This window comes from Capsicum annuum, chromosome 6 (assembly GCF_002878395.1).
Source record: "Capsicum annuum cultivar UCD-10X-F1 chromosome 6, UCD10Xv1.1, whole genome shotgun sequence".
In the NCBI taxonomy this organism is placed as follows: Eukaryota; Viridiplantae; Streptophyta; class Magnoliopsida; order Solanales; family Solanaceae; genus Capsicum; species Capsicum annuum.
In genome coordinates, this window is record NC_061116.1 from 53,920,231 (window position 1) to 53,938,146 (window position 17,916).

A 17,916-nucleotide genomic window follows, 5' to 3' on the forward strand; every position below is an offset into this window, starting at 1 on the left:
TTACGAGGATCTGAAAAATCTAGAAATAAATATAAAAGCGTTAGAATAAGAAAAATTTAAGAAATATTAGATTTTTAAAAGTTTTAAGTATGTAATTAGAATGTAATCAATGATTTTGTAAGGATTTGATTATAAAAATAAGAAAAAAATTTAAATATAGAAAAAATAAAATAATAGTACCACAAATATGGTTCAAATTGATGCGTCTCTCTTAACCTCTAGCAACTAGGGAAAGAATTATTGCATAGCAAACGCAAAAGTGATGATCATCAACCACTTGAAACTTCTGGTGGTAAATATATATGTTCTTACACTAAAATATATGTTTATGTTTACATTATCATATTAAAGTGTAAAGAATCTTTGGAAAGTGATTTAAACTTTTACACTTTATTAAAAATCTCTACAATAGATAAAATTATTTAATTTTAAATAACCAGACGTTACACGTGCGAGGCACGTGCGGTTAAACTAGTACTATATTAAAAGTATGAAGGGTCTTAAAAATATTGTTTGGATTTTTCGCCCTTCATTAAAAGTCTCTGCTTTAGATAAAATTATTTTTTCACTATTTTTCTAATATTTAAGAGCTGGAGATTAATTAGATATTTATAGTAAAGTCATTCCTTATTAGAAGTCATCATAATTAATGACAACTAATACCTTTTTTATTAGCTTAAGAATTCTAAATCAACCTAAAGTTGATTTTAAGAAGATCTAAAAAATCTAGAAATAAACATGAAAGTGTTAGATTAAGAAAAATATAAGAAGTACCAAATTTTTTTGAATTTTGAGTAAGTAAGTAAAAATTTTCTAAAGATTTAACTTTAAAAATAAGGAAAGATTTTAAATATATAAAAAATAAAAAATATAATCATGCTACAAATATGCGTCTCTCTTAGCTTCTAACAGGAAGAAAAAGAGATGCTGCATGACAAATGCAAAAATGACGATTCATTAACCACTTGAAACTTCGGGTAATAAAATATATATGTGCTTACAATAAAATATATGTTATGTTTACATTATTATATTAAAGTAAGAAGGATCTTTGAAAAATGATTTGAACTTTTTGCACATCATTAAAAATTTTTGCAACAGATAAAATCGTCTAATTTTAAATAATCAAAAATTACACGTGCGAGGCACGTGCGGTTAAATTAGTTATACTAAAAGTGTAAAAGTACTTATAACTATTATTTGAATTTTTTTATCCTTTATTGAAAAAATCTCTAATAGATAATATTGTCTTTTCCTTATTCCTATGCGCCTCAAGTAAAATTCTAATTGTACATAAATACTAATACATATTACAACACTAATAATATTATAAAATAAAAGTTCCAAAAATAAAATTCTTTTCAAATTAAAATTGCCAAAGTTGCGGTTTTAGTCAATTATTTTGTCAAAAATAAAATCCTCCTTAAATTATCTTCAAATTAAAATTCCCAAAGTTTCGGTTTTAGTCAATTCTTTTGTGAAAAATAAAATGCTCCTTAAATTAAACTATCAAAGTTGCCCTTTTATATTTTTAGTTCAATAAACCATTGACTTTTCCTATCTAAAGTTGCCCTTCTTTTACTTAGTTGTTTAGTCCAAAAACAATTGATTTTCCCTATATTACTCACCTAAAGTTTCAATTACACAAAAACATTCAGAAATTAATTAAATTTTATTTAATTTAGAAAAAATTATAATATTTAATCCTTCTAAATTAATTAGGATTTTATCTTATATAAAAAATAATTTCTATGATTCTGTTTAAATAATATGTAGATCATGTTTACCACAAAAATATGGTCCTTCTTCTATTTTTACTTTTATTCTTATTCTTATTTCATTCAAGTTTTTCTTTCGTTCATAATTTTAAACTTTTTGTCCTTTATTAAAAGACTCTGTAATAGATAAAAAAGTCATTTACTATTTTTTAAAACATAATCAGAATTTTATATTTATTAAATTTTTTCTTAATAATTTGAAATGAGCCTTATGGGAGAGCTCATATTCTTTTTGGGAATACAAATCAAACAAACTTCCAAAGGTACCTTCATCAGTCAAGCTAAGTACACGAAGAAACTCATCAAAAAGTTTGGTATGAAAAAAAGAAAGTCCTATGGAACTCCGATGAGTCCATCCACAAGCCTTGATTCAAACTCATCTGGAAAGGATGTTGATGAAAAGATGTACAGGAGAATGATTGGATCACTACTCTATTTGACCGCCAGTCGATAACATCATGTTCAGCGTATGTAGGTGTGTCGGGTTCCATTCGACTCCCAAAGAGTCTTTTCTGACTGCCATCAAAAGGATTATCCGATATCTCATAGGAACTCAAGATATTGGACTATAGTACCCTTGCTCTTCCCATTTTGATTTAATTGGATATTCAGATGCTGACTTTGCAGGTGATAAAAGTGATAGAAAAAACACTAGTTAAATGTGTTAAATTCTTGGTGATGCCCTAATTTCATGGCACAGCAAGAAGCAAACTTCAGTTGCCCTTTCTATAACTAAAGTCGAATACATAGTTGTTGGAAGTTGTGGTACTTAAATTTTGTGGATTATGCATTAACTACTTGATTTTAATTTGTCTTTTGAACCTGTTTCCATAATGTGTGATAACACTAGCGCTATTGATTTATCTAAATATATTGTGTATTATTATAGGGCCAAACACATTGATATTAAGCATCATTTTATTCGGTATCATATAAAAAATAGTGATTTTTCGTTAACATTTGTTGACTCTAAAAATCAACTGGCAGATAATTTTATAAAACCGTTATTGGAAGAAAGATTTTGTTACCTTAGAAAAAGACTTGGTATTCTTAGTATTAATGAATTATGAGTTTTATTTTTGGACAAAAAGATCTCTTTTACTTGTTCCAATTTTTTCGTCAGTTTTTAACCAAAAAAATTGGTTTTCAAAAGGGAAGTCATCATTATTCTCACCAACATTCACATCACGTCTTCCGCTTATGCATCCTCTTACCTCCCCAACACCCCTCTTCTGCCACCTTTTCACTCCCATCAGTCACCTTTTCCTTTCACATTTTTTCATCTACCCCTCCTTTATCTTTTCAACAGTCGCCTACATCTCTCTTTTCCTCCTTATCCCTCTTAACTGTCCTCTCTTTTACCTCTTTACCCCTTTAAAATTCATCTTTCCTCATCTCCCATGACCAAAACTCATTCCATGGAAAACATGTCTAAATTTCTTTCCAAAGCCCTTTGCGACAGTCCTGTTCTCCTTCCTGAGTCCTTTGATGACTCGTCGATGGACTCTCAGTCAACTCTCATCAAGAGATGTCGTCCTACTTCCAGTCCAGCTAGATCTACCAAGAAACCTCATCCAAACTCCCTCTCTCTAGAAGACATGCATAAGTTTTGGATAGCTCTTACAAAGATAAATTCTCTGGCTTTAAAAGTCACTCCATTATACCCGGATGCACTATCAATCTCCGTTAGTTGAAAGATTCCTTATGCAATGTCAATCACTTCTTTAAGTTTCAAGATTTGTCATTGGTTTTTCGTCTCTGTGGACTTCTGGTTTATGAGGATCGAATCCGCATGTTTTATGCAAATCTTCGCCTCTCCCCTGATAGTGGTGAACTCGAGACTTGTGCTTGGCAAAAGAATCATTCTAAATAATATTCTTCTTGAAAATACTTTTGATACAAATTTCTCTGGTGAAATCAATTTTATGAATGGTAACTGGCCTGATGATTTTGAGGTCAACTTTGAAAAAGCCAAAAGCGTCCTGTCTGACCCTAACTCTGTTTCGACCAATTTTGTTCCCCTGTCCCTATGTTTCAACTTTCGCATCGTGGCCCACATAATTTCTACTATACTGATCCCAAGGAAAGGATACCTCGGCAACATTACCAGTCGTGATATTTTTGTATTGTATTGTATGGTTAAGAAAATCAAAATCAATTGGGCAACCTAGATTTGTGAGTACATGTTAGATAGTGCTGTAGATGTTAATTCCTCTGCCAGTTTACTGTATGGCCTGCTTATTACTCGGATTCTGTTGTACTACTCAATTGATATCTTTTCTTACACCAGTGGAAGTTGTTTCCACTTATGACTCCAAAACTTTTGCCAGTGTGGGCTATGTTTTGGTTGAATATAAATGGTGAAAGAAGGATTCTGCCCAGGCAAAGTCAGAACTCCTCAAGATAAGCAAGTTTATTTCTAACCCCATGATTACTGTCTTAAAGGAACTGGAGAAATTAGGGATCACTTTAAAGCCGTTGAGAAGGTCATTACGCTGCTGCAAGAGTCGACTTCCAAAATTTTGGACCTTGAAAGAGCACCAACATAGACATAGGGATGGTCCGATTGGCTTTTGACGGGTTCAAATAAGAGGGTATCAAGTTATTTACTCGAGTGTTCACCCACATGGATTCCCTCAAGACCCAATTCCACTCCTCCAATGATGATCTAGCTATTTTCGTTCAGAACTCCCACTCCTTCTTCAAGAACGTTGAAAAATCGTATGACACTTTCTGCCATAATATGCACAATACCCTGACCTACTTTCTAAAGAAGCAGTGAATGATGACTTTTTTATTCAAAAGTGGGGCCTGGCCCTTGTTTTGTTGGCTTGTAAGATAATTTTTTAACACACTATCTGCCACACTTTTTGTTTTGCCTAGTACTTGTTAGTTAATAGATTCTATCTCTGCTATTTGTCTACTGCCTTTTTTGCTTCTGTGGTTCTTTTTTTGATTATGCCAAAAAGGGCAGAAAGACAAGAGCATCAGAAGTGCCTACAAGTTAGGGGGAGCAAGTCGACTATTGATAAATGAGAGTTGACTGATACTCAAGAAACTTGGAACAACAGAAGTGTTTACAAGTTCGGGAGAGCAAGCCGACTAATGTGAAAGACAGGGAAGTCAATTGATGTTTATACTTGTTTGTCATTATCAAAAAGAGGGAAATTGTTAGCCTCCTATTTATGTTTTAATAATGACAAACTAATGAGTGGACTTTTGCAGGATATTTGAAGATCTCTAATGATGGAAGGATATCTCACACAAAGATATGAAGGATCAAAGAAGGCTAATTCAGAATAGAAGCAAGCAAGAGAGCTGACTCCAAAAATGGAAGAGCATCAAATCATGGAGATCTACGACATCTAAGAATTATGGAAAATGAATCAATCAAGTACAAGAATAAAAGGACGAAGGATCACAGTCCCGGTATCATGGAAATAAAATCAATCAAGACTAAAAGTAAAAGGAAGGAAGACCACAACCTCTACATAGACATATCTGAAATTAACATGTATAGTTGTCGAAGTTGCACCACTTATGGACACATATCTGATATGGACATACTTTATGGTGTCATTCCTCAATCAAGGAATCAATTCAAATCTTTGATTGAGAAGAAATCTCTTGGGTTTCCTTACAAGAAGCAACGACAGAAGAAATTGGAGATTATAAAGTAAAAGACAAAAGGCTGAAGTACTTGTGGAACATTAATAAAAATCTCAAAGTATCTTAATCTTAGTATCACAAAGCGTTGTAAATCTTAGTTCACAATAGTTGTATAAAAAACAGGATTGAGTTAACTTTGTCATACAAACTGAAGTTGTAATACAAGATCTGAAGAACAAAATAAGTCTTTGGAACTTATTTCTCATTATTGTACTCGAGCCCAATACTGAAAGATCTAAAGAAACATTGAATTCAAGGGGACGGGAAGTAGCAGCCATATTGGTGTTCCAAACAAGGATAAATCTTCGTGTCTTTTACTTTAAATTCAGTTATTTACTTGCTTGTTTATTTCAAATCTAATCTGTTTTATGAAGTACACTGATTTGCAGGCGAGTCGAGTGTGAGGAGTCAATAGTCGGCTCATAGAATATTTTCAATTTACTCCTTGATTTTCACTACTGTCAGAATAGGTTTGGCTTTCTTAAGTCAGTCCTATTCCTCTACCTATGCTTTCATCCATATGTCTTTGTTGAGTCATCTCTCTTCTTCTGCCACTATCGCTTCCTCTAGATATTTCTCTTCCTCTACCACTTATAGAAGCCTATTTATTGAGACTCAAATCTTAAATCTATGTTTTTTTAAATAATTACATAAATTATCTTTGTTTGTGCAGAATTTTTATCGGATTGACTTGAAACAGTTGAGACATTTGGAACACTTAAACACTGCCCATCTCTCTACCCCTTCCTCTACCAATTGCAATATTTGTAGTGAGCTGATTATTGACATATTATTACATATACTTCAAAAAAATTTTATAATGACAAATAAATAAATATACCTCTGCCTAATTAGATATTTCAGCCGACTAACTTGGACCACTACTCCTTGCTTTGCCTCTTTCTCTACCGATAGAACATCCAACCTATGTTTTAAAAGATTAATCCTTACACTTAATAAAATGTACATTAGATGATACTTAAAAAAATACTTGTGCTTGAGAAGATGTTTTGGTTGATTGACTTGTACCAGGTTGATCTCTTGTAAGACACCCTCTTTTATTATGTCCTTGTGTACCATATTTACTACAAGTCATAACAACACCACATTAGCTAAGTTTTCCAGTTTTTCTATTTTCATCAGCCTCCTTTATTCTAACTTTACTTCGTCTTTCAGGAAACTTCTTTACCTTTGATGGCTTCACAATAGGAATACTTGATAAAGGCGACATTTTTATGTTATTCATATCCTTATGATAGCAGCTGCCTACAAAATTAATGAGCTCATATTCCTTATGGTGAAAGGCAGCAACACCATAAGGATAAGGAATGCCCCTAAGCTGTCAAGCTCTGTAACTACAACTCCTACTAACAATGTCCATAGTATATGTGAAACCCTTGTGTTCAATCTCAAAACCTCTTTCCCCATTTCAAGACAAGCGACACTGCACTGACTTGTCAATATTTTTTTAGAGAATTTTCATAGTCATGGGAGAAATATCAATGATCCAAGTATTTGAAAACTGTCTCAATTCATCAATTCTTTTTATCATCTTCACCCTAATCTCCTTAAGCATTCTGATGATTGTTTTGAACCTTGCAGGCAGTATCCATGCATTAAAAGTCTTTGCCATATTGTTGTCACAACATCACATTTGCAATGATCTTCAAAGTATCTTTTGTACCATGTCTTCAAATTGTACCACAAAAGATCATCCAAATAATCTCTTCCCAACAACTTTATCTCTTCTATACTCTCCGTCAGTTCTACTTTAAAAATGGATTTCATAATCCTTCAAAACACTTTTCTTCTTTTTATCCCTTTTTGGATTTTACACCAATTAGCACGAACATGTCTTGCACATTTTCTATATTCATCCAGTGACAACATCTCTTTCACAACAATTTTTAGTCCTTAACAAAACAAAATAATCTATCAATCTGCAGAATTAAAGAAAAAATAGCAAACACTTATTAAGAATAAAGTCAATACGTTTTGCATATTCGTTATGATGCTTAATTGATGACCTTCTTGAAGCTCAAGGTCATTCCTCAGTAGTTCAAGAAATCATCACCATGTAAATTGATCCTCAATCTCAACAACTACCCAGATAATAGGCATTTGTGTAACGCCCCAAAATCTCATCCCGAAGCATCACACGATGCTCAAGGTTACAAGTAGCCCCAAGCTAACCCTTTGAGCCTACTACTAAATCTAACACTTACTTTAGGATAAGTGAGCAAGGGAATAATACTATATCATGCCGAATCTAAACTAAAATAATAAAAAATATTATCTGGACAACAAATACTGAAAATTTGGAAACTCCAACTATTAGTCCGACAAGCCTCTACTTATTAAAGAACTAAAGAGTCATTGAGACAAACTCCCAACAGACTCGAGCTGAACTGAAAACAATAAATGGCTGCCATCAAGACTAAAAATCAAATAAAAAGGTCCTCGAACCATGAGGACTCACTAACTGCGGAAGTGTAGATGAAGGTACTCGGAGATCACTGTCGTTGTTGAGTCTGAGCACCTAAACCTACATTATGAGACAATGTAGCACATAGACATATATGTGGATCAATACTTTGAGGATTTACTGAGTATATGGGGGTGTATGCCATACGTAAACATTATCACTACACTTTATAAAATCATGCATGCTGATATAAATGACTCACATAGCTTGAATAAATCTGAAATCTAAATATCATAAATCATAAGTAATTAAACATGTAGCATAAATCTCGTGAGTCATTATACTTAGTTCTAAAATCTGTATTTTCCTATTTTTCTCTAAGCTTGTAAGCAAAAGAAATCTTAAAATAATAACTTTCAAAACTTATGCTTTTATCTTGAGGAGAATAGGACTTTGGGGACTCAAGGACTTGGGAACTTTAGAAATACAAAGCTTTGGAGACTTGGAGACTCTGGGAACTTGTGAGTTTCTTCTAACCGACATAAACCATATGAGATGACATGGAGTCCAATGTTTTACCCACGTTGGGGAGTGTTATTCTACCCTTGCCATCGGAGTAGAAACTTAACTTTAGTGATCACTATCTTAACCCACTTGGTGTAAATCATAATCCTACGGTGGCTTGTAGTTCTGGGACATGAGACCTTTAAATCAAACCCAACTCGGTGCTAAATACTACTCCCATACTAAGGCTTAGAATTTTTAGGAAATCCACCTTACAACAGTACAAGGATGTATAGAGGAAGCCAATTATGCTTCTCTTTGCTTTAAATCATAAATACTGCGGATTCCTATTTTAGCTTAGGATTCAAAGATCAACTTTCTTTCTTGAAACTTGGTAAACAATCATCAAGGAGGCTTAAAATCATGATTTTATTAAAATATCAAGGCTAAATCTTAGGCCTTAAAGACCATGTTTTAAAATTATGTTAAAACACCAAAAGGTTCATGCTTGATAATGCAATTATTGGTAAATCAACTCAAAATCTGAAAAAAAATATAATCATGTGCATAAATATTCGAAAGTAGACATGTAACTCAATATCCAAATCACTTAAGGTCTCAAAATCATGCAATTAGCAACATGGGGGATAAACCCTAACTTAAATTTCATGGGAAATCACACAAAACTCAACAATTTGTAATTTAAAGTAAGTTTTTGGGCACAAGGATGAAAAATTTATCCTTGTTCAAAACCCCACATACCTTATTTGTCTTGATTCAATGAAAAAAGTAGACTTTTGAAGCCTTGAGAATGTTCTTGGAGGGTTTTCTTGAAGGTCCTTGAATGGTGATGTTTTGATTCTTGAATTTTCTTGAAGAAGGATTTGAACCTTGTTCTTGAGGATTTATCTTGAGAGTAACCCTAATTTTGATGCTATATATGCATATGAAGTTATGTTCTTTGATTTGATTTAATTAGGTGTTAAAAAGGGTGGAAAAGACCCAAAAATCCTTTTAAAAATGGCTTAAGATCGCTAAACGGAGGTCCCCAATGGTTTGGGTGACAAACCGTTGCCCTGGGGACGGACCGACCCTTCAACCCGTCGCTTTTTCCAAAAAATAGGCTTACTGCCTCAGTTGCAACGGTTTGGGCGACATTCCTTCGCAGGCGTGATGGTCCGTCGGCCTTCTCATCACGCTTTGGCAGTCTGGATAGTTCACTGTAAAACGGCCATAACCTTTTACCTCGATACCGGATTTTGGCAAAATTGGTATCGTTAGAAATATATTTAAATTATCTATCTATTGATAAGTCACGAGCTCAAAAATTCATAGTGTAACAAAAAATATACGTGTTTGAATTTGACTATACCAAAATCCTTCTCAAGAATTCAATCGATAAGGAATGTTTTGATTCGCCTAATAGCTAGGACATATTTGAGGATTTAATACACATTAACCTTGATCATAAAACTACCAATGCACTATAATTTATTTATTATGATCTTGAAGCATGGTTCTACTAACGGTTGGAATTCTCAGGGTATTTCAATATCTCCCCCTTGGGAATATTTATACTCGATTGAGGTTGGCTAGCTGAGAAAACTGAGGATGCCCAGCTAAAATAAATTACTAAACTAATTCTACATCATTCTAATCCTTGAGTACTTTTGGGAATGCACGAACTTATAAAGAAGGCACTACATAGCTGAATACATGCTTAGAAAAGAACTGAATCAAGGAAGAGTAGTACCTTAGACTAAATCTGAGTTTGCGGCGAATAGATGAGGGTACTTAGCTCGCATATCTGCTTTTGCTTCCCAAGTAACACCCTCAACTAACTGGTTTCGCAAAAGAACCTTGACCAAGGGAACTTCTTTGTTCCTTAGTCTACGGATATGATGGTCTAGAATCTCAACTGGAACATCTTCATATGAAAGACTCTTCTGAACATTTGAGCTCTCTAATGGATCTAATATAATGGAATCACCGATGCACTTCTTAATCATAGAGACGTGAAAGACAGGATGAACAACTTACAAATCTGCAGGCAATTCAACCTCATAAGCTACTTTCCCAACATATCTCAGAATTCTATAAGGTCTAACGGGGACTAAGCTTTCCTTTTTTACCAAATCTCTTTACCTCTTTCATGGGTGAAATCTTGAAATATACTAAGTCATCAATTTCAAACTCAAGATCTCTTCTTCTCATATCTGCATATGATTTCTGGCGACTCTGGTCTATCTTCAATCTTTCTCTAATCAACTTTACTTTTTCCATAGCTTAAAACACTGCATCAGGCCCAAGTAAGGCGGCCTCACCCACTTCAAAACAACCTATGGGTGATCTACATCTCCTCCCATAAAGAGCCTCAAACGAGGCCATCTGAATGCTAGAATGATAACTGTTATTATAAGCAAACTCGATCAATGGGAAATGCTCATCCCAACACCCTTGAAATCAAGAGCAAATGCCCTCAATATGTCTTCTAGAGTTTGGATGGTCTTCCCTGCCTGACCATCAGTCTACGGATGAAAAGCGAAACTAAGGTGAACTTGGGTACCAAGACCCTTCTGAAAAGCTCTCCAAAATTGGGAAGTAAACTGAGAACCCCTATCTGAGATGATAGACAAGGGAACTTTATGTAGTCTAACTAACTCTCAGATATACAACTTAGCATAATCCTCAGTTGTATAAGATATGTGCACTGGTAGGAAATACACTGACTTAGTCAACCTATCTATAACAACCCAAATCAAATCATGATGATGGCTCAAACGGGGTAAACCATTCACAAAATCCATATTCACCTCTTCCCACTTCCACATGGGGATACCAAACTCCTGCAATATACCACCAAGCCTTTGGTGCTCTATTTTAACCTATTGGAAAGTTGCGCACTTTGCCATAAACTCTGCTATATCTTTCTTCATACCACTCCACCAATAGATTTTTTGTAAGTCAAGGTACATCTTGGTAGTACCGAAATGAATAAAATATTGCTCGCCATGCGCTTCAGCCATAAATATTTGCCTCAAATCATCAACACAAGGAACACATAATCTATCCTGAACTCTCAACACACCATCTCCCCCTCGGGAGAAAACCTCTACTTTTTGGTCTTTAACCGACTCCTTCAGTTTGACCAAACTAGAATCCATGTCCTGCTTTTCCTTCATTTCTAAAACTAACGAGGATTCGGAACTACTGCCCAAACATTCCTTTCAGCTGAATCAAGTAACCTAACACCAAATCTAGCCAAACGATGCACTTCACAAGCTAATTCTTTCTTATCTTTCTCCACGTAAGCAACACTGCCCATAGACAACCTACTAAGAGAGTCTGCCACTACATTGACCTTGCCCGGATGATACAACACGCTAATATCATAATATTTTAGCAACTCTAGCCACCTCTTCTGACAAAAATTTAAATCCCTCTAAGTAAATATATACTACAGGATTTTGTAGTCTGTAAACACATCAACATGAACACCATACAGATAGTTTCTCCAAATTTCCAAAGCAAAAGCCACAACAACTAATTCAAGATCATGGGATAGGTAATTCTTTTCATGCGACTTTAACTGTCTAGAGACATAGGCTATAACCTTACCTCTCTGCATCAACACACAACCCAAAACAACTTTAGAGCCATCACAATACACCACAAAACCATCCGTACCATCGGGCAATGTTAATATTAGGGTTGAAGTGAGTTGAGTCTTCAACTCCTGAAAATTCTTCTCGCAGGAATCTGACCACAGGAACTTAACTTTATTTTGGGTCAATCGAGTCATGGGAGACGTAATAGATAAGAAACCTTCAACAAAATGGCTTTAATAGCCAGCTAGACCCAAGCAACTTTTAAAGTCTGACAGAGAGATAGGTCTAGGCTAATTTCTTACGGCTTCTGTCTTTTGGGGATCAACTCTAATGCCTTAGACTAAAATAATATGACCGAGAAAGGCTACTAACCTTAGCCAAAACTCACACTTACTGAATTTACGAATAATTGATGATCTTGGAGAGTTTGCAAGACAAATTTAAAATGCTGCATGGTCATCCTCACTACGGGAGTAAACACGGATATCATCCTTGAATACTATGACAAACATATCAAGATACTATTTGAACACTCAATTTATGAGGTCCATGAAAGCTGCTGGAGCATTGGTAAGCTCAAAAGACATGACTAGAAATTCAAAATGATCATAACAGGTTCGGAAGGCTGTCTTTGGAATATCACACTCCCTTACTTTAAGCTGATTATAGCCGGATCTAAGGTCTATCTTTGAGAAATAACTTGCACCTTGCAATTGATCAAATAGGTCATCAATTTTAGGAAGAGGGTATTTGTTCTTGACTGTGACCTTATTAAGCTGACGATAGTCAATGCACATACGCAAAGAACCATTTTTCTTTTGCACGAACAGGATGGGTGCGCCCCATGGAGAAACACTGGGCCTTATGAAACCTTTATCTAGAAGATCTTTGAGTTGCTCTTTCAACTCCTTAAGTTCTGTGGGTGCCATACGGTAAGGAGGGATAGAAATAAACTGTGTATAGGGAAGAAAGTCAATATCGAACTCTATTTTCCTATCAGGAGGTACCCTTAAGAGATCTTCTAGAAACACATCTGGAAACTCATTAACTATATTGACTAACTGAACTGTTGGAGTCTCAGACTTAGTGTCTTTAACTTGAACTAGATGATAAATTTAACCTTTAGAAATCAACTTTCTGGCCTTAAGGTAAGATATGAAATGACTCTTAGGAGATACAAAATTTTTGGACCACTCAAAGACTGGATCATCTGGGAATTAAAACTTAACCACACGGGTGTGACAATCTATAGATGTATAACAAGAATGAAGCCTATCCATACCTAGAATAAGATCAAAATCGACTATATCTAACTCTATCAAATTTGCAAATATGACCTTATGAAGAATAGTAATAGGACACTTTTTGTAAACTTACTTAGCAATAACTGACTCTCCTACTGGGGTAGAAACCAGGATAGGCTCAGGGATCTTTTTGAAACTTATCTCAAAATACACAACAACTAACGGAGTCACATAAGAGAAATTTGACCCAGGGTCCAACAATACATACACATCAAAATAAAAGACACGAAGCGTACTAGTAACAACATTCGTTGAATCCTCCTGCTCCTGGCATGATGGCAAAGCATAGAACTGATTCTGGCACTGACCGCTAGCAGTGCTAGATGAAGCGCCCTGAGAAGGGGCTGGACGAGCTAAAGGAGCTGGTGCAATGGTAGCCTATGTTTGGGGTCAAACATCTCGGCTCCCCTGCTTAGTATGCAGACACTCTCTAAGTCTATGGCCCAACTTGCCATAACCAAAACAACCCTTCTACTTGTTTAAGCACTCTCTGAGATGGGTTCTACCATACTTAGCACATAGAGAATAATTGGGCCTACTGCTCACACTATTCTGAGACCTAGATATGGAAGAATTACCCCACTGCTCCTACCTATTTTTGGGTGCGGGAGCACTAGCTGATGAAGGTACTGGCATAGCCAAACGATTTTGAAACAGCAGGAGATTCCCTCTATGGGATCTAGGTTATCCATACTCAGACTGCTTTAATCTAGCCCTCTTATGTCCTCTTACCCTTTCTCTCTCCTTTATCTTTTCTCCCTTAATCTATTGAGCATGCATGATCAGTCTAGAAAGATCCATGTCTCTATTGAGCATATCAGTCCTACACTCCTTAAACACTAATCCAGACACACCAGTCACAAACTTACTTATACTAGATCTAGGTTCATCTATCAAGTCAGGAGCATACTTAGATAACTGTTGAACTTGAGGCAATACTCCTTTACTATCATAGAGCCTTGCCTAAGGTTCATGAACTCTTCTATCTTTGCTTCCCTCATCTCAAGTAGGAAGAACTTGTGTAAGAATGTATCCTAAAATACCTGCCAAGCCATAGGAGTTGCATTCTCCTCTCTACTCTTCCTCCACATCACTACCCAATCATAAGCAATATCTTTCAAACGATAAGAGGCCAGTTCCATGCTCTCCTTTTCAGTTACATGCATAACTTGGGTGATCTTCTTTACCTCATCAAGATACAACTACGGGTCCTTACCTACTTTTGACCCAAAGAATTCGGGCGGGTTTATCCTTATAAAGTCACAAAGTCTGGCTGCGGCTGCATTACCTCCTTGTTGACGTTGAATAATAGCCTGATTATTGGTTTGCATAGTAGCAGTCAGAACTTGGGATAATGTCTGAAAAGCAGCCCAAAATTTGGCATGAGACATATTTTTATTTAGGAGATTGGCAGGTGGCTGATTGTCATTTCTATGGGCATTAGCTCTGCGGGGAGGCATTTTCTGTCATAAAAGAGTATGAGTCAATAGAAGATAGAGATAGTTGTAAGCATGATAGATTCTGAAAGAAATAGATGACTTTTCCTAAAATATCCCATAGCTTCTTGCTCATAGATGTGGTGCGCTTCACACCGATGACCCAGACTTTACGTAACACGGCTCGTTTGACTCCCTAGGACTCCTTAAACCTTAGGCTCTGATACCAAGTTTTTAACGCCCTAAAATCTCATCCCAAAGCATTACACAGTGCTCAAGGCTACAAGTAGCCCCAAGCTAACCCTTTGAGCCTGCTACTAAATCTAACACTTACTTTAGGATAAATGATCAAGGCAATAATACTATATCATGCCGAATCTGAAATAAATAACAAAAAATATTATCTGGACAACAAATACTGAAAATTTAGAAATTCCAACTATTAGTCCGACAAGCCTCCACTTACTAAAGAACTAGAGAGTCATTGGGACAAACTCCCAACTAACTCGAGCTGAAATGAAAACAATAAATGACTGCCATCAAGACTAAAAATCAGAGAAAAAGGTCCTCGAACCATGAGAACTCATCATCGGTGGAAGTATAGATGAAGGTACTCAGAGATCACTGTTGCTATTGAGATTGAGTACCTGAACCTACATTATGAGACAATGTAGCACATAGACAAATATGTGGATCAATACTTTGAGGATGTACTGAGTATATGGGGGTGTATTCCATAAGTATATCATTACTCTTTATAAAACCATGCATGCTGATATAAATGACTTACATAGCTTGAATAAATTTGAAATCTAAATCTCATAAATCATGAATAATTAACCATGTAGCATTAATCTCGTGAGTCATTATACTTAGTTCTAAAATTTGTATTGTCCTCTTATTCTCAAAATTTGTAAGCAAAAGGAATCTTAAAACAATAACTTTCAATACTTACGTTTTTATCTTGAGAAGAATAGGACTTTGGGGACTCGAGGACTTGGGAACTTTAGAACTATAAAGCTTTGGAGACTTGGAGACTATGGGAACTCGGGAGTTTTTTCTAACCGACATAAACCATGTGAGCTGAGATGGAGTCCAACATCTTACCCACATTAGGGAAAGATGTTCTACCCTTGCCATTAGAGTAGAACCTTAACTTTTGTGATCACTACCTTAACCCACTTGGGGTAAATCATAATCCTACGGTGGCTCATATTTCTGGGGCATGAGACCTTGAAATCAAGCCCAAATCAGTGCTAAATACTACTCCCATACTTAGACTCAGAAATTTTAAGAAATCCACCTTACAACAGTACAAGGATGTATAGAGGAAGCCAATTATGCTTCTCTTTGCTTTAAATCATAAATACTGCGGATTCTTATTTTAGCTTAGGATTCAAAGATCGGCTTTCTTTCTTGAAACTTGGTAAACAATCATCAAGGAGACTTAAAATCGTGATCTTCTTAAAATATCAAGGCTAAATGTTAGGTCTTAAAGCCCATGCTTCAAACTTATGTTAAAACACCAAAAGGTTCATGCTTGATAATGTAATTATTGGTAAATCAACTCAAAATCTGAAAAAAATATGATCATGTGCATAAATATTCGAAAGTAGACATGTAACTCAATATCCAAATCACTTAAGGTCTCAAAATCATACAATTATCAACATGGGGGATAAACCCTAACTTAAATTTCATGGAAAATCATACAAAATTCAACAATTTGTAATTTAAAGTAAGTTTTTGGGCACAAGGATGAAAGACTTATCCTTGTTCAAAATCCCACATACCTTATTTGGATTGATTCAATGAAACAAGTTGACTTTTGAAGCCTTGAGAATGTTCTTGGAGGGTTTTCTTAAAGGTCCTTGAATGGTGATGTTTTGATTCTTGAATATACTTGAAGAAGGGTTTGAACCTTGTTCTTGAGGATTGATCTTGAAAGGAACCCTAATTTTGATTCTCTACATGAATATGAAGTTATGTTCTTTGATTTGATTTAATTAGGTGTTAAAAAGGGTGGAAAAGATCCAAAAATCTTTTTAAAAACGACTTAAAATCGCTAAAGAGAGGTCCCCGACGGTTTGGGCGACGAACCGTCGCCTTGGGGATGGACCATCCCTTTAAATTGTCATTTTTTGGCCAGAAAACAGGCTTACTACATCATTTGCGATGGTTTGGGCGACGGTCCATCGCAGGCACGACGGTCCGTCGGCCTTCCCGTTGCACTTTGACAGTCCGTATAGCTCACTGTAAACAACTATAACTTTTTACCCCGATACCGGATTTTTGCGAAATTGGTATCGTTGGAAATCTAATTCAATTATCTATATGTTGGTGGGTCATGAGATCAAAAATTCATAGCATAAAAAAATATACTCGTTTAAAGTTAACTATACCAAAATCCTTCTCAAGAATTCAATCGGTAAGGGATGTTTTGATTCGCCTAATAGCTAGGACATATTTGAGGCCTTAATATACACCAACCTTGATAATAAAACTACCAATTCACTATAATTTATTTTTCATGAGCTTGAAGCATGGTTCTACTATATCGATTGGAATTCTCGGGGTATTACAATTTGACTGTTTCTATCTTTGCTAAAAACCACCACAACTGACCTTTGAACACACTTTTGAGGAAACACCCATCCAACTCAATCACCTTTTAGCACATCCAACGAATACTTTCTTTAAAGCATGAAAGCATACATAAAATCATTCAAAAATTAACTATTCAGTCTCATCAGCATCTCCAACCTTAACAAAACAAATGCTACCTGTATTAGTCCTCAAAATCTCAATTCTGTAATAAAAAATCCTACCATACTCCACATTTGATCACTCATAACCTCTTGTATAACTCTATACCTAGATTTTCTCACGGTTGTCCTACCAACATAGATATCCAACTCCTTTCTAATAATCTCCTAAAATTGGACAATTCTGATGTATGGGTGTTGACTTATTCTGTCTTTATATTTACTTGCAAAAAATTTTGAGTTCAAAGATAGTTAAAAGTTGATGTCAAACAAATATAAATAGGATTGTATTTTTTTAACAATAAAATCTCCACTGATCTTATCATTGTTAGCACACAACAACCAAGGACAATTCTCTTTGCAGTACCTTACTCTAACTCTGACAAGCTCTTTCACATATTTTTTAATTTAAATATTTTCTTGAATT